We start from the raw sequence: 18,579 nt of genomic DNA, 5'->3' as shown, positions 1-18,579 counted from the left end.
AACACATAAATATTTTATCTTCTTTTAGAATAGAGTGCCAGATAAGAGGTAATATCTAAGGATGTGGAGGGTCTTGTGACAGATGGGATCACAGATAAGAATAAAAGGCACAAAAAAGGAGCTCCTCAATGCTCAGAAGCTCCTTTTAAGAAAGGGCATAATCGCATTGCTGAGAACCACCCACTTCCAGTTCACTCAGCATTTCATGAATGGCCTTCTTTATAGAAGTGTTTCAAAATTTTTGACCAGTCTAACTTGTTGCACACAAATGAGAGCTCTACATCCATAAACTCAGTTTTTGAAAGTTTTCTTTAGACTTTAGCCACAACACTTGTGTACATCTGTATTTACCGCATACCAAAAAGTACTTCTTAGTAGCCCAAAACAATTTCAATAAACAAACTGTAAACTGGGATCTAATAGAATTTCACATTCAATGAATTAGGTGATTCCTTTGTTATATTTTGTCAGGATAATGTTTTCATCGGTGTATTTATATTCATTTATATTAATTCTTTGAGAATTGTCAGCAGTTGTCTGCTGTCAGATAGATCTTGGAGTCTCTTCATCAGCTGAAGGTCCCTATGGGCACTGGTTGTCCAGTACACTCTCTGTCCTCCCCTTCCTGGGAGGTCTCAGAGGAAGGAGCATCAGGAGTAACTGGTCTGCAGGGTTTAGGTTCTGGCTGCTGCTTGCCCTCATATGAAATGACTGCAGGGGTCAAACTGACCTGGGACACAAAGCTATCACTACTTTGATAATAGGAAGCTCTGCCCCTTATTCAATGTACAGCCCAACTGACCGGTGATGCAGTTTATTTGTTCCCCCAGTGTCTGAATGAGGTAAATCTCTGATGAGAGAGGGCTGGATGAAGCCCTGTTGAGAAAGGGTAGAAAAGATACTGACAGACAGGGAAAAGAAATGGCTTTGAATATCAAGATATGCTGCCATAAAGTGCCTGCTACATACTATAAATTTGTTTCATAGTTCTCAATTGCTCCCAGATTCCTAGACATCTTCAATGGCTTAAATCCTTTTTTTCAACTCATCTGTTGGTATTTCTAAAAGTTTCAATCTGACATAATGCTTACCTTTGTGTATGTGTTGTCAGGTTGTTATACCGCATTCGGTTTGGAGCTAATATTGCTGTCCACTGAGCTAGCTGAAATGTCACCCACCAGCTACTGAAAGTTTCTTCTGACTGGTGGGGATTTCAAAGAGTAGAGAATTGCACTGCTTATGGAGCAAATATACTCCAATCTAGCTCTCATTCTGTCATTACTGGAGTCATAATACAGGACAACTGAAGTGTTTTTGTTAATAATTTTTGTATCTAAAATCTAGATCTGGGAAAATCTAGATCAGGGAAAATCTAAACCTGAGATACTTCTGGTAGACAGACAATGTGATTTCACTTTATTGGTGGAGCCATCAGAATTCCCTCATCTTCAGAGTGTAATACAGAGATCATCCTATACCTGGGGGTTATGCATGAGAGCATCTGCTGTGCATTAAGAAAGTGTTGAAATGGGTAGAAAATTCAGTCTTCTGTGCTTCTGTTGGCAATAAAAAAAGCCAGTCACCACTTAGGATGACAGAAAACACCTTGGGGAGAGCAGTTCACAGGTGAAAGCAGGAGAGGACTGTAATCCTGCACTGGGGTACCCTGCAGCTAATTTCAGGTGTATGACGTAAGACACAATTTTCTTTGTTATTTTAAAAGGTGGAGAGCAAAGTACTGTTAATTCACAGGAGAATTTGTTTACTTTTCTATTTTTTCTCTAAATTCCTGAAAAGCCTACAGCTCTTCTCAGGCATCATAATGTTTTTGTGTGAGAAATGAAGTTTCTAACCTGACAGAACATCAACTAGTAGTAGGAAGGCGGCTCAGCAGTATTTCTTTCCCCCTCTTTTGAGAAAAAGGATTCACTATCTTTCATTCTGTTTGTCTTGTTTTTTCCACTTTCTCCCTCAACAATTTTTTCACCACTTAATTCTGGTTTGACATCTCTGTGCTGATAGAGAAGTTAAGATTGATGACCTCTTATGTTCTTCTGGTCAGAGAAGAGGAATCAAAATAAATTGTTTTGTTAGTTAATAAAACCAGCCTACTTGTTTTTCACAAAGGAATTCATGGAGTTAAGATCATGCAATGACAGCGGAGGCAGTGGGATGTAATCTGGTGGTGGTGTTTGCTAAAAGCTGAAGGTGGCTCTGAGTGTCTTGCCAGTTCATTTAGGTTGAGACTTAGCTCTCAGCTCAGGAGGAACTATCTGAGTCTGTTAAGCTCATAACGTAAACCGATGTTGGTTTTGTTTTGTAGCCAGAACTAATATGATTTAAAATAGCCATGCTGTTTTTGATTTTATAATTGACCCTGGGCATACTTCTTGTCCTCTTCCATTCAATGGCAGTTAAGTACATGTGATCCTTGGAGAACAAGCTACAGCTGTAGATAACAAAGCCATCAAGCTGCCTATTTTTTGGTTTTGGTAGAAAATGCTTCAAAAACCTAGAAAAAAATCCCAATAGAATAAAACCACATATTCCTATGTATTGGTATAAAATTGCTCCTATTTTAGGACAAATTCTTGCTCAAAGATTTGTGTTTGGACAAGTCTTGTCAAGAATGACTTGCTGCAGACATCAGATTGCTCCAGGATTTGAGAGATTCCACCACATATACTGGAAAGAACAGTCTTGGGCTCTATTCTAGATAGTAAGACCTTGTAGTAGCCATGACAGTGGTCAAAACTATGAGGAATTTCACTGTGCTTTGTGCTGGCAGGAAATGTCCATGGAATTTGGGGCACATTTTAAGATTTTTTTTTCTGGTCTTCCTTTTCAACAACTGAAAAAGTTTCCAGGGCTTGGGAGGCAGCATGTTAATTTATACTGCATATCCTCCAGAAGAAATCTGGCAACCATTGACTTCAAAGTGGTGGTTACCAGACAGGGAGGATGCTGTTCTCCTATCCCACATCTTCAAGTAGTACAGCATGGTAGTGCACATGGTTTGTGTGTACTTGTACTGCTAATTTATTCTTTATTTCCAGGAAAATCTTCAGTGGTTTGTAGATCTTGTTCATCAGACATAGTCTACTTTTACCTCTGGCCACTGAAGCCATGTCCTTACACCCATTTCATGCACTTGCCCCTTCCTGCTCTACCCCAAAGCAAGGTTGAGCTGCAGCACACACCTGGCAACTGCACCAAGAACCTTCTGATTCTCTTCTATTGTTCAGCTTCATTTCTACTTCTTTCTCATCAAGTCTCTCTTGAACCTTTGCAGTTGCCCTTTTCCAAACTGCTATCTCTTCTGAAGTCACTTTTAAAAAATATTTTTCATTTTTAGGGAAGTGCACAAATCTGGTGATCCTTTAGTGTAAGGATAAGGCAAAAACCTATCCATACAGGCTTGCTAGGTAGGAGCACTCATGTAGAGGTGGTACTTAAAATTTTCCAATGTTCTTTAAATAGAAATATGTTTATGTTTCCAAGCAGACATTTCAATGAGTTTCTTCACAGTCTGAGGATTTTGCATTTTGAGGACAGTAAAGTGGAGTCTGACTAAATTCCATGTGAACATTTCAAGTTCTGGATTAGTGCTGACATCTGCTGTTTATTTCTACCATATACAAGAAACATGGAAAAGGGAATTGCTGCCTGTGTGCTTTCTGCTGTCTCAGTTCCATGCTTAATTTCACACAAGGTAACATTGACAGAAATCACAAGATACAATAAAACCTCCACAGGTCACTAACTGTTTCTGTGGGATTTGGAGACATGAAATAAGGAGCTGATAACAATGATGAAACTGAATTATTGTCCTTTTAAATGACTGTCAATGCTTTTAAGTGGGGAAAGGGCTTGAGATATGTGGCTTAAGGAACAAAGCTGTCTACATAGAGGGTGGATATTTAGCCTGGAATCTCCTTAGTGCAGGGATCCCTTTTCTGTTACCATTTCTACAGGAGCCTCTAAAATGGCAGGGTCCTAATCCACAGCTGGCATAGCTGGCTGCTACTGCAGGGTGAAGGGGTTATGGCTGCGGTGCAAGAGCACCGTGCGCTCATCCAGGAGTGTCAACTGGCAGCCTGGCCGCAAGCGTGTGTGCCGCTCTGAGTCACCTTGGCAGGTGTCACCACTCAGCACCAGCAGGACCCACGAGAAAGCACTGCTGGGAGACATCAGCTCCTTTCATACAGGTTATTAAACAGCTGCCATGGGAATGTGGTCATTGCTGGGATGGGCTGGATCAACGGTATGTGATGTGCTTTGTATTGCTGGGGTGCCTTGACTCTTTCTGCTCTTGCCATTCATCCTCCCTTCTAACCTCATCCCAAAAAATGGTGTGGGATAAAAGAGTTTTAGATAACAAGATTTTCTTTGTGATGAGGTCATCATTATAAGAGACACCAGGGAGAAGATAAGCATGGGATGTTCTGTGGAAATCCCAGATTTATTGCATTAGTGCAGCACATGACAACACTTTATACTTTCGGTCTCAAATGAAAACAAACACTTCACTTAAATGAAGCAACTGCATCTACTGATCCAAATACAACTGTGGCAGCTGCCAATTGCATTCCCTTTACAAGGAATTGAAATTAAGCACACAAATATTCCCAGTTTTAGGATTCATTCTCTCTGTGAAGTATCTAGAGCCAGAGAGATGCAAAATTTTCAGGTTTGTTTTAAAATCGGAAAGGCTTTAAAACAATATTTGAATAATTTTTATCTGTGCTGTGTTATTTCAGTCCATTATAGTTTCCCTTTTCCAAAATTTTCTCCATGACTATTAATACGGTATTTTTTTTGACTTTTCAGAGATTTGCAGACAAACTGGGAGAACTGGCAAAACTGCTCTAGACTTCCTGAAGGATAATGCTATCTAACAGTGTCATTGCTGAGGGTCAAGTTTCTGGAGTGTCTGGATTTGGTTCTGTTAACTGTTTTAAAGCAAAAGAGAGTAGATTTGTATTAGTTATAAGGAAGGAATACTTTATATAAGGGTGATGAGACACTGGAACAACTTACCCAGAGAAGCTGTGAATGTCCCATCCGTGGAAGTGCTCAGGGCCAGGCCAGATGGGGCTTTGTAGTGCACCTGGTATAGTGCAAGGTGTCCCTGGGGGGTTGGAACTAGATGATATTCAAAGGTCCCCTCCAACCCAAACCACTCCATGGTTCTGTAATTCTACAAAGACCTTCAGTGGCTCTGGTTGAAGTCAGTAGGATAGCCTCACGTGAAAGGATATCAACAGAACACAACACTGAAAAAAGTTTAGGTCACAAATGCAAGGTAAAGCCAAAATGTTAATCCCAGGAAAACCTGTGAAATCTAACAAGCTTTACACTGTAGGAGTAGGATTTGTATTCAGTTTCTCAAGAGAGTGTGTACATTAGCTTAGTGGCATAAAAATACATTAACACTCCTGATATTGAAAATATTTAATGTTTTTGTATATGAAAGAAGTTTAAAAGTACAGTTAGTTTCAAAAATGTTATTATAATGTAAAAATTATAATAGTGAAGTTTAGAAAACTCAAGTCCTATGAGAGGTGACTTTACTACTGTAAATTAGAAATAAGTAGGTGACAGATGATGCTAATTGTTTTGGACTGGAAGAGATCTGTGCCTTTATATGACAATCCCAGTGAGTACATATAATCTCTCAGAAGTCACTGAGGTTTTCATTAACCCAGAGCTGGGGCTGGCACAAAGCCTCCTTCCCAGGCACATGCTGAGACCTGCCCCAGGCTCTCCACACCCCTGAGAACATGGGAGGGTTGGACAGAATTCCAGCTGCCCATGAACCCTCTTGAGAGGTTTGCATGTAGCCGGTGTGCTGCGGGGCATGAAGTTACCAGCTCTGCTTACGCGACTGAAGGTTTCTCTAGGCACACACAACCATGGTGCACTGGGGGTCTTTTCCTGTGGCACCCCAGGGGTGGTGGGAGTGATGGGAAGAAACAGATCTTGTCCTGGTCCCAGTCCCCTCTCCACCAGCAGCATTCCCTGTGTGCAGGAGGTGATTGCTTCTCTCTGTCAGTACACAAACACACTGTTCTCTCCTGAAGGGGGAATGACAATAAGTAAGTTCCTGCATGAGGGCATTTCCATTGCATTATAATTACATGCAGCTTCCCCAAGTTGTGTGAGTTGCTTTAGTTTTAATGACATCATGTAATTCTCTTCACAGAACTGAGAAAGCTACTGAGAGCATGAGGGCAATTACAAATCACACCAAGGGGATCAGGAATATTTTGGGTCTTCAGTGCTAGAGATTCAATGATTTTTTTTTTTTTTCCCCAAATCCTTTTGGTTAAACATCTCTGCCATGTCCCCAAAACATGTTTCTCATTTAACAATCAGAAAACTTATGTCTTCAGCTGATTAAAATTTTTGAAGTAAAATTTACCTTTGGTTGAATTACCAGTTCTCCACGAAGTGCTTGGTTGTGGCTACATTATTTTGAGATGGCTGTGAGGGATGGTGCCCCCTATATGCTGCCTTTGTTGTGTCTCTGATCCTTGAAGTGGGACTTGACATTTGTGGTCAATTAAGGAATCTGGTGGAGACCTGGAGAAGTATCACAGTATCACAGTATGTTTGGGATTGGAAGGGACCTCAAAAGATCATCTAGTCCAATCCCCCTGCTGGAGCAGGAACACCTAGGTGAGGTCGCACAGGAACATGTCCAGGCGGGTTTTGAATGTCTCCAGGGAAGGAGACTCCACAACCCCCCTGGGCAGCCTGTTCCAGTGCTCTGTCACCCTTACTGAGAAGAAATTTTTTCTCAAATTTAAGCGGAACCTCTTGTGTTCCAGCTTGATCCCATTACCCCTTGTCCTATCATTGTTTGCCACCGAGAAGAGCCTGGCTCCATCCTCATGGCACTCACCCTTTATATATTTATAAACATTAATGAGGTCCCCCCTTAGTCTCCTCTTCTCCAAACTAAAGAGACCCAGCTCCCTCAGCCTTTCCTCATAAGGGAGGTGCTCCACTCCCTTAATCATCTTCGTTGCCCTATGCTGGACCCTCTCCAGCAGTTCCCTGTCCTTCTTGAACTGAGGGGCCCAGAACTGGACACAATATTCCAGATGTGGTCTCACCAGGGTGGAGTAGAGGGGAAGGAGGACCTCTCTCGATCTACTAGCCACCCCCCTTCTAATACACCCCAGGATGCCATTGGCCTTCCTGGCCACGAGGGCACAGTGCTGGCTCATGGTCATCCTGTTGTCCACCAGGACCCCCAGGTCCCTTTCCCCTACACTGCTCTCTAATATGTAATTTCCCAACCTATACTGGAACCTGGGGTTGTTCCTGCCCAGATGCAGGACTCTACACTTTCCCTTGTTAAATTTCATTAGGTTATTCCCCGCCCAACTCTCCAGCCTGTCCAGGTCCCGCTGGATGGCAGCACAGCCTTCTGGCGTGTCAGCCACTCCTCCCAGTTTAGTGTCATCAGCAAACTTGCTGATAGTACACTCTATTCCCTCGTCTAAATCGTTAATGAATATATTGAATAATATTGGCCCCAGTACTGACCCCTGAGGCACTCCACTAGATACAGGCCTCCAACTAGACTCCGCACCATTGACTACCACTCTCTGGCTTCTCTCCTTAAGCCAGTTTGCAACCCACCTCACTACTCTATTGTCTAGACCACACCTCCTCAACTTAGCTGTGAGGATTATAATTGACCCTGTATTATAACAGCAGAGATAGTCAATGATATTAACCTGTTCTGATGCCTCTGCATTATTCAAAAGAAGCCAGGGATTGTGGAAATAAAGCAGAGGTTTCAACGGTGTGATTATTGGATGCAATCTTATTGTAATCTGAGGTGGCCACAGTATTAAACTACATACCGATAAACAAAATAATTTTCATCGCCTATTTTAAACATGAGTTTGCCTTAAACTCCTACTAGTTGAACAAGATTTGGCTGAGAAATATCTTCCTAAAAGTGTTCGCTTGCAAGGGCTTGTAAAAACTCTGGACTGCATAAATGCCTTTTCTAAGGCTGAGCCTCAGAAGGGTCTCCTATAATCATGCTTCCAATGCTAAGGAGTGCTCAAGGACTGTTTCCTTGTGGGAATCCTCATGAGTTACACCATTCCCATGGGAGCAAGGCTTAATCTTAGCTCTACTCTCCCTGTGCTAGTATTCTGACTGCTGTGCAATTTGTCAAGGTCAGATTGCTATTACCCTGATTTGGGCAGGTAGTTAGTGACTCTCTCTTTCCTTTTCTCCCATTTTTACTGACAGACCTTCACAAGCAATCTCCTCTTTTTGCCATTGCATAGATCGAGGAGATGATTCTTATTAATACTAATGAGTGGTTACTGTGGGGAGCAATATACAGGGGCTACATTGCAGTGAGGAAGGGGACAATCTGTTCTCCATTTCTGCTGCTTTAGGACAAGTAGTGAGGGGAATGTACTGCAGCAAGAAATATTTAAGTTAGATATAGGAGTAAAAAACCCCAATTTATAAGGACATGGATAGGGGAGTGCTGTAACAGGTGGCCTTGAGAGATGGTGGTGCCTATGGAAGACTGTGAAATCAAGCTGGACAAGCACTGTCAGGACTGATGTGGACAGTGTTAGTCCTGCTTAGATGTGTGCAAAGGTTTGGAATTTGTACCCTTTCCAGGTCCTCCCCAGAGAGAAACTACTTTGCCACACAGAGCCTTGTTTTAGGCAGTTAAACTGCCATTACTTCTACGTGAACTTGGATACCTCTGTGTTCCTGAGGCTGGACCTGGTACACATGAACACCGAGGTGGATGTCAGCTCACAACACCCTTCCCTTCCCTTCCCTTCCCTTCCCTTCCCTTCCCTTCCCTTCCCTTCCCTTCCCTTCCCTTCCCTTCCCTTCCCTTCCCTTCCCTTCCCTTCCCTTCCCTTCCCTTCCCTTCCCTTCCCTTCCCTTCCCTTCCCTTCCCTTCCCTTCCCTTCCCTTCCCTTCCCTTCCCTTCCCTTCCCTTCCCTTCCCTTCCCTTCCCTTCCCTTCCCTTCCCTTCCCTTCCCTTCCCTTCCCTTCCCTTCCCTTCCCTTCCCTTCCCTTCCCTTCCCTTCCCTTCCCTTCCCTTCCCTTCCCTTCCCCTCTTTACACAGCAGGTGCAGTGCTACAGAAGCAGGTTGTCAATGGCAGCTGGGTGCAACACATTTGGCACTTTTCTCCTCTCTACAGTGAAATGTCTTATAATGTGTTCCAACAGCATGAAAGCAGAAGGAATTGAACTATAAGTAGGAGGCAGGAAGAATCATTAGTTAGGAAGCCAGTCTGCAGCTTGTGTAATCTTGGTTAAACTACTGTGCTTTTTCAAACACGATGCTTTGTAAACTCTCTTTTGCTTTTATAAATTCTCTTATTTGTTGTTTCTGCAGTTCCTACTATGATGATGCTCTGAGGTGGTAGTGTACTCCTGTATTAAGTTATAGCGAAAGGGAGCATCCATGGATATATTACACCTCTGCTTCATGCCACTATAATAAGGAATATTCTAAGGGTGTTGAGAGCTGCTCAATGTCTCCTTCCTAGGCCCATGCTGGGACCTGTCCCAGGCTCTCTACACCCTCTTTTTTTGTGTTTGCTCAACTAGGTAGTAGCTTTTAGCATATATATCTAACTAAGCAAATGAAAGCACACAGTAAATGTGGTCTACATATGATATAGTTTCTTCTTGCCTTTTCAGGTTAGAACATTATTTGCACCCAGCTGCGAAGGAGTATGAATATAGAGACAGAAAAAACTGCTACTGAACTCTTCTACAAGCTACTTAGCACCTAGAGTCATTGCAGTTTTAAAAAGGACTTTTAAAATACTGCATCAATACAAGTGACAGAATACATCCAGGATAGGAGTGAGGCTTCATCTGTGTCATTTGCAATGATGTATAATGGGTATAATATTTGTAGCAGCTGTTAGGTGCTCTGAAGCTACACTACATTTATGGAATTTTCCATTGAGTTCTAAATATTCAGGTCACATACACAGTTAAATTTCCAGCAGTGGCAGTGCAGATAAAAGCACTCCAACCGTATGCCATAATTGTGCTCTGTTTAGAGAGTGCAGCAACTCAGGCATTTTCACAGCAGTCGTCTTAGATACGGTATACATTCTGCTTTATAAATGCCAATTCATTAGCACATGTAGCACGTAGCATGCTGCTCCTAAAAAAAAAAAAAAAGAAAAAAAAAAAGGGAGTGCTATGTTTCAGTGAGGAATAAACATACAGAAAAAACATGTTACTTAGAAGAGAAAAAGAAAAATGGAGACAAATGTCAAATTCAGTTTCATCTTTTATACAAAGATCCATAGCATATCAAAGTCCATTTTGTAAGAGGTTTCTAATAAGTGGCAGTAATTTGAGTACCCATAAATTAATATTAAAAAGACTTAATTGATTGGAAATTTCCACTTCAGGATACTGAATTGCAATATATGGAATCTGCAACAGAAATGGTATATCATGGATAGGACATGTTTTTTTAATAGAGTGAACAAGCCTGTCTATTTTGTAATTTGTTTGTAGCGATGTTAATCTAGCTACAATTCAAGGCTGCAAGAAAGACAGCATTATTTTTATACTTCTTCATGCTAAAGGTTTTCACATTCAGCAAGTCCTAAGCTGTCGAGCCTGACCGAAACCCGATACTAAAAATAAAGGAAAAATCATTCTATCACTGCAATGAATAAAACAGAAAAAAGAAAACACTGGAGCTAAAAAACAGGTTTTAGCTCACTATTCTGAAGTGGCCAGGAAGGGCATATTCACCTGTTGTACTATCAGTTTTGAGACAACCAGCAGTGCTATGTGAAATCCAGTATTCCTGAAAAGTAGGTCAGCGCAGTTGATTGGATTGAGTTTCCAGTCTTGCTAGACTTATGAATAAAATATTTTTTACCTTTTTCTACAACTGTGATCTATCATGAACAGTAGATATAATAATCTGTTAAAAGATTTATTACAATCATAAAATTTGTCCATGACCAAAATGTGGATCATTAAACTCTATTTGTAAGTCATCTTTTTATGACTTTTATTTTGTAAATTCAGTACATATTAAAGGAACGTGGTGAAATACATTGACCTTGCACCTTCTTTGTGCTAAAAGTCCAAATGAAACTGAGTGATCTTTTGCTCTGTCCTTTGCCCTAGTCCTGTCCTTTTCCCACAGTATTTGGTTAATTTGTCCCATCCAGAACTTTAGTCATACCTCACCTAAGGAAACCTCAAGGAGGTCTGTGCGGAAGTGACAGCTGGCATCAAGATGTGGAACATACCCACAACCCTCGGTTACTGGATATATTTTCTGGAGGCAAGAAAGCTAGATACAAACCAATATTGATGTCTCTGGTAGAGCCGGCAGAGGAGCTTTAAAATATTACTGTCCCCTTAGCCATTCTTTTTCTCTCTCACGGCAGCTTACAACCCCCTTGCTGCAGCTGGGAGAAGGTAACGCCTGATTCACCTCCCCAAGTCCAGCTTACAGCAGGGTGAACAGGCCTGAATTTCCAGCAAAAGAGCAGCAAAGCCTTATCCTTGTGATTGTGCACTGGACAGGAACGTGGTCCCTCCAGCCTGGTTGCCTTTGGGTCAGTCAGCTGGGCAGAGCAATGGGAGCCAACCTACTGTGCTTGCCCTGCTTTGCTCAGTGGGAACCAGGCTGTGCACTGGCTGCAAGTCCTGGGCTGGGTCATGGCAGGACATGGGGCTGGCAGAAAGGGCCAGGGCTCTCCGAGACTCCTGGAGGGAAAACACAGCTGCTGTGTGGGCTTCTTTCTACACCTCTGCACCTCGGGCCATTGACTGCTGTAGATCAGGTTTGTTGTCCTTCCTGTGCACATCTGGCTCATCTGTCTGGCAGGGGAACAGGGCAGGAGCATCATGTAGCATCTGAAAGGAGGCAGAGACTGATTATCCTGCAGGTCTCAGAAGTCCTGACTTTTTTCTGCCCTCAACATCCAGATATACTAAATTGCCAGCCACATTAGAAGGAGACAATTCTGCTGGGTGATACCTACTTAAAGCATTGCTCTAATTAGAGCCAAGGAAGGGCAGGAGAAAGTGGAAAGCAGAGAACCTAGTCCTCTTTCTGCAAGAGAACAATGCCTTACAAAGCAATTACAGTAACTTACTTCCTGTTTCAAGACACAGAGCTGATTCTTGCCATTCTAACAAGATTTTGATTGTTGAAGGGAAGTACCACTTTTCTTGCACACCATGCAGAGTGTGAAGCTTTCATGGAATAACACCCAACCTCTGTTGGGAGTCACCTTCCAGCCATCTGCTGTCAAAAGGACACCAAAGCATCATTAATTTCTGGACATCAAATGTCTTAACAAAATGGATTTCCACAATTTCTATCCCAAAACTTTTGACTAAAAAGATCTGATCCATCCCAGCTATATGTTTTGATGTATTGGGATGACAACCCTGGTTCTTTGCTTGCATGCATTGCTTTGAGCTTATTACAGAAATGTTTAACCTGGGTGCCACAGGTGCAGAGAAAAACTGCAATCGTGGGATAACAGCAAGACATTTTTAACAGTGGCATGCAATGCCTTAAAATAGTGCAGCTCCAACAACCTCAAGGAGTGGTTTTCTTCACCTTTCTTAACGAAATTGCAGATACATTTGAATTTGCCAAGACTTTTTGATTTATGAATGATAAACATGAAACAGTGATTAGAAGCTACAAACAGAGCTTGATCATCCATCAAACAGGCAAAACTGATGCCTGAGAAGGCTACTGGTTGCATCAAGGTTGTGTCTGTCTGCTTTTCTTAGTTACTTCTTTCTGTGGGTAGTCAATTCAATTTTCAACCATTAGTGCAAGTCTGCCTTGCAGTTAAAACAGGCAGAAAAAGTTTCTGCAAAATCCATAAAAAAAGAAACAAGGCAGCTCTAACTGACCCATTTGATTCAGTTTTGCCACATTCCTCTGTCTATGGTCTGCAGCATAAACTAAAAAAATATTTAAAGCTGATCAATCTGAGTACGGTGTAGCAGCATGTAGGTCACCCAATCAGTTATCTGACAGGCCTGGCACATAAGCTTCTGAGCTAATAAACCTCGTGACTGTGTGGTTCAGTTTCAGCATTCAAAACTAATGAAAACAAGTCATCAGCTGTTTTTATTTAATTTTCAATTTTGGCACCCTTTTCCACACAGAAGAAGAAGATAGAAAGAGTTCGTAATGAAAGTACAGACAAAAATTCAAATTCTGGCTCCTTTTAAACAAACGGTACAGAACTAACCTTCATGTCCTTCTAAGCCAAGTCTCTCTAATCTTTCAAATCCAGTTTAATCTTATTATCTACTCACTTGGCAGAATTAATAGACTTAAATGGGCACTTTGCCAAGTTTTCTTTACACTCAGTTTCTGTTCTGCCAATTCAATTACATTTTTTTTCTTGTTAAAGCTTAATCTTATATAATGAGTTAATATAAGCAAAAAGACTGAAGAAGATACAGTTGACTACATTACAAGCTAAAGAGGTAAGTAGTCTTATAAGTTTTAGAAAAGAATGTTAGACACATATATTTATGCTGTGATAGATTCAAATCTACATAGCACATAGAAAATTAAACAATCAAACTCATCCAAGTCTATTGGATATGAAGATTTTTTCATTTTCACATTGAAATATCAAAAGTAAATGGTGCTAAATGGAAATCTTTTAGTTCTGTCTTGGATAATAACACATTTACCAACTTTGCCTGCTCAGTCTGGAACACCAAATTGGTTATAACTTCTATATTTAGCACCGAACTAAAAATAACTTGGCTATCTACTGCTAAATACTGCTATTCTCAGCATGGCTTTTAGTAGAATCTCTCAGGCCACACTGGGGGGGATAACAGTTGTAAAGTGTTCTGCTAATAATGTCCTAATGACCTGAGTTCAGAGCAAAGACAATCTGTACTTCTGTATTGTCCAGGAACCTGTTTACATGTGAAATATTGTTACCACACCTATGGGTGTGAAGAACATGATTACTTGTGTGAAGGAAACAGGATTTTGGTGGAGATTTTAAAATCTAAGATGTTACCATTATGATCAGCTGTTTAAAAACTATCAGTACTCTTACTTCTTCAGACTGGGACATGGCCATTGCAAGCTGAGCTGCTACCTGTGCACAGACAATATTCTCAAAATCCTTGTTTGGAAAAGGTGAAGAGGTGCTTTGAATACCATACAAATGGAGAATTCCAGATCTATGTACCTAAACACTCATTATAGCTAAAACATACTGCATATGAGCTAAGGCTAAAGGACTCATGTTGTAAAAGGGTGCAATAAATCACTGCACTGAATGAAGAAGAAAATTTTTTTTATAAAATTGGCCTTGAGATTTGATGCCATATACCACAAAAAATTTAATGTTATTATTTCAACAGTTAGATGGTGGTGTTTCCACCATGCTTGTTCTTAAGTAAAAATGTTATTCAAAACTACCCACATTTATTACTAGACTTTTCACAGGCTCCCAGTGATCTCATGAGGAAACTTTGTCTCATCTAGAGACAAGCTATGCTTGATCAGCAAAGATAAATTTGACTTACTGTTTTCTACTGAGGTTCCTTCCTGCTCTCTGGCACTACTTATGAGAGAAAGGAAAAAGGTTTGTGGTTTCCATTGGATCAGTCCTGCCATCCTTAAAATAAAAGCTTGCATTACATATAGATAGGTAGACTTGTAGGACAACTATTATTGCTTTGTCCTGTGGAATGGTAATAGTCTGAGATGATGACATAAAATGCTGAGGAAACACAGCGTAAGTTGATCTACATTCACTCCTTTCCATTGTGGTTCACAAGCCCTGGCACAGACCATTATGAAGTAGCTGTTGCTTTGCTGAATAATGTATCTGTGTCTGGTACTTTCATTATGTTTCCTCCCATCCAAACACAAAAAGAATATGAAAATCCAGAAATAATTTTTAAAAATTTCCTTCTGGCATTGAAATTTTAATATTAGGCTCAAGTCATGATGGAAGATTCAAGTAATGAGGAAAGGACAGCTTGGCAGGTCAAGCCCAGGGCTACCCTCACAACTCAAAGTGTTTATGAGATGGTGAGAAGGTTCACCACTTCCACAGAAAATCCCTGCTCCAATCTTATCTCAGCCACCAGCTTCCTCTCAACCAAAGCCCATCCCTTTCCTCTCTCTATGCCTTATTCCTGAAGTGGTGGTGATAGTCATGTATGTCAAGGACAAGCTCTGAAGCTTTTACCAGTTAAAGACCACAAGACATCAGAATGTAGCCAGGCTGTATGATGCTGACAGTGAGTTGGTCTGAGTACCTAGTTCCACTGAGTCCTCAGATGAAGTGCTGAGCCATCTCCCACATCAGTGCATGGTAATTAAACACTTTTGTGTACATGACACAACGTTGTACTACTTATGGAGATAGCCAATACCAGGACAGTGAGAGGTGCATATAGATTGCTGAACAGAGGCACATACCCAGACCCTTAGTACACTTGGCTCTTTTGGTCCATTGCTACAAAAAATCAACTTGCTTTCTTTAATTGAAGCAGGAGTTTGTGGTTTCGTACAAGAATGGATATTGAACTGAAGCTGTGGTTGCTTTCTGTTTATGTGAACGTTTAACAGAAGGACTCTAGAAAATAGCAATGGTAACCAACCACTGTATTTCTGATCAGTTCTTCTTGGCTTGCTTTTCATTCTAATTAGTGCAATAATTTAATTAGCATAACAGTTCATGATTTTTTTTGTGGATCTATTTTGCACATTCACCCCTATTTCTGTTACTGAGCTCATTTGGATTTTTCACAATATGTACGCATTCTTTTTAGCAGATTTAACCACTATGTGTCATGCGGCAGTGGGAAGAAAATTCTATCTCAGTATTCTCAAGCATTTGAAATAACAATAAACCACACATGTGGCAAAACCAGAAAAGAGCAGGGCTCAGCAAACTAGGAATTCTGTCTGCAGTCTGGATTGAGTGAGATTGAGAAATCTGCACAGACTGTGCTTGAGTCAGGGCCTGAACTAAAAATTGGCTGTTATGTTCCATCAGTTTATCTTACAAGTTGGTATTTTGCTTATTCCAAGCAAATTATAGGACTTCCAAAGACAAGACTTTCACTGTCACAACTTGGAAATGTGTTAAGTGGTACAATCTTGTGCATACAGTATAAAAAATGTCAGAAATGACCATTAAACAGTCTTACTCTTTCTGAAAAGTATTTTCTTCAGATTTACTTTCATTCTTCAGGTCCATTTGAGTTCTACAGAACAATCCAAAGCCCATGTCAGAAGACAGTGGCAGATGGCCCAAGCGCTAAGATTAAAATTCCTGTCTCCAGCTCTTTTTGAATGGTTTGAGCATGGCCATTCTGATGGGAACATATACAGCCAGCTAGTCACTGCGTGAGGAATGGGGATCTCCTGCTTAATGGAAATTCTTAAATCCAGCCTGTGTGTTTGTGGGGAGATGCTTGAGTGTTTTCCAGGGAGCCAGCCCAGATGTGGCACGGTGAGCACTGCCCCACAGCAGGCATCACCAGCTTGGCCGGAGCTGTGGGGTGTCCCTGCATGGTAGTGTCCCACGCCACGGGCTGTGAGGGGTCACCACCATGGGCAGCCCTGGGTGCTAGGAGTCACCTAGATGGATCACATGGATATGCCCACCTTGTGCTGAATCATCCGGTGCTGGGTTGTCCCAGCTCTGAGCATCCCTGTGAGGCACATCAGCTGCTTGGAGTGCAGTAGGTAAGGAACTGGTGAGAGTTCAATGATAAACTCATGGGATGTGGAAGTGGGATTTGGCTGAGCTTCTACAGGATGTTTATCAGAGTCTGTGGCATATAAAAGCAGATCTAAGCCAGATATGGAAACAAGTCAGGTGTTTTTTGTGTGGCACTGCATTTATAGGTGCAATTCAGCAGATTCAACTTTGGTTTGTGTCTTCAGTAGGTGATGACCTGCCAGAGCCTTTGCTTTTGCAGCAGGTTACTCCCCTGCTTGGCTGTCAGCTGCTCACAGCCACTAGTGAGTTGACTACAAGTCCTCTGTCATCTGGATGCCTCTCATAATAGGTGTCTTTCAACTAAGAATATACGAACATGCTAGTGTACTGTATTAGAGCATAAAAGAGAGATGCCCAATAGAAATTATACACTTATTGTCATGTTTTCCATTCTTAGCATTATAAAACACAGACAATTGTCCACATAATAAAAAGGAGGGAAATATTACTAATATTACTGCAACATAAGTTTATGCTTCTCTATTAAGGAGGAGTTTTATTACTGTGAACAATGGGTTTCTGTATTAATGTTATGGGTGAACATTTTTTCACATATCTAAAGCACAGGTAATTTGTGGAACTCATTCCAATAGGAAGTTACAGAAACCACAAATGTAAAGGACTTAATAATGACAAATTCATTGCTAAAACACTCATCAGTGCCTGTTATGTATCTGGATCCAAATGTAAACTCCAGCTAAACATGTTCCTAAACTTGAAACTACTAGAAAGGGAAGTGTTCCTGTGTAAGAAACATTATGTAATTGCTTTGCTTTTAATTAGCTTTTCTTAAGCTGACATCCCTGATACCAGACACCAGACTAGAGGGAGACTCACTCTGACTGAGTAGAATTTTAAATATTTGACCTTCCTCTCATGTAATAACTTATATCTTTCCAAATATTTAAGACATACTTGCTAGTAATGTCCAGTATGTGCTTCCAGGTGATGCCAAGCAGGATTTGCTGAACATGTATCTTTGCCCATGTCATGTTTTCAAAGCAATTTTAGTGAAATGCCTGTGGGGACAAAGTTGGGTTAGCACCATTCAGAAGTTTGGTCACTGGCTTTTTTTGTCATTTGTCCAGGAAAAAGGCTGAACTCAACCAGATGAGATCTGTACTCTTCAGGAACTGGTATGTGAGACCTTGCTATGCTATGAAGAGATAAAGAGTCTACACCACCTAGCTCCGGAAAGGCACTGCGGGGATTCAAGAAGATCTTGCAGGGGTTAGTAGAAGACAGTGGAAAATGGACTTCAATTTCTCTATACTGGTGTTATGCTCTTATACGGAAAATAAGACTGTAATGACAATGTCTTGAAGAAGGGCTCTTCCTGCACAACCTTTGGGATGATGAGGGGCTCTCCCACCACTGATACATTTGTTAGGCATGACAAAGGGGAAAGTGACGCACTCTGGCATGACAACTGTATTGCTTATGTGATACTTCAGCAAAATTGAAGAATGTTATGAAAGTATAGTGCAGAGAAATTAATCAGTGTTTATAAACATATAAATAGATTTCTGCTAGATATTTCTAATAAACCTGGAATTGTTCAGCAGGCTTATATTGGTATTCATAAATAATGTAGGGGAGAAAGGGTGTCACTATAAATTCAGACAAAATTTTCAATCCATTCCTGTCATTTATGGTTTAATGTTTCAATCATTTATCTGGTGGACAGTTACAATGGACACTGTACCAAAGGAGACCACATCCAGTATACTGGATCCAGTTGTCCCTTACTCTTACCTGGCACAAGAAGGACAT

The 18,579-nt window shown here is 41.1% G+C and overlaps 1 long non-coding RNA gene across 2 annotated transcripts in view; it reads left to right on the top strand.

The window, feature by feature from the left end:
• LOC110357002 (uncharacterized) overlaps positions 1-18,376 on the top strand; it is a 76,650-nt gene extending 58,274 nt beyond the window's left edge. For both annotated transcript variants that reach the window (XR_010469538.1, XR_002410413.2), the window contains one exon: positions 17,895-18,376. This is a non-coding gene — a long non-coding RNA (uncharacterized LOC110357002). The remainder of the gene's footprint in view (positions 1-17,894) is intronic.
• The last annotated feature ends 203 nt before the right edge of the window (positions 18,377-18,579 follow it).

This window comes from Columba livia, chromosome 1 (assembly GCF_036013475.1).
Source record: "Columba livia isolate bColLiv1 breed racing homer chromosome 1, bColLiv1.pat.W.v2, whole genome shotgun sequence".
NCBI classification, from domain to species: Eukaryota; Metazoa; Chordata; class Aves; order Columbiformes; family Columbidae; genus Columba; species Columba livia.
The sequence above is the reverse complement of the archived record's forward strand: the minus strand, read 5'-3'. Positions and strand labels throughout refer to the sequence as shown.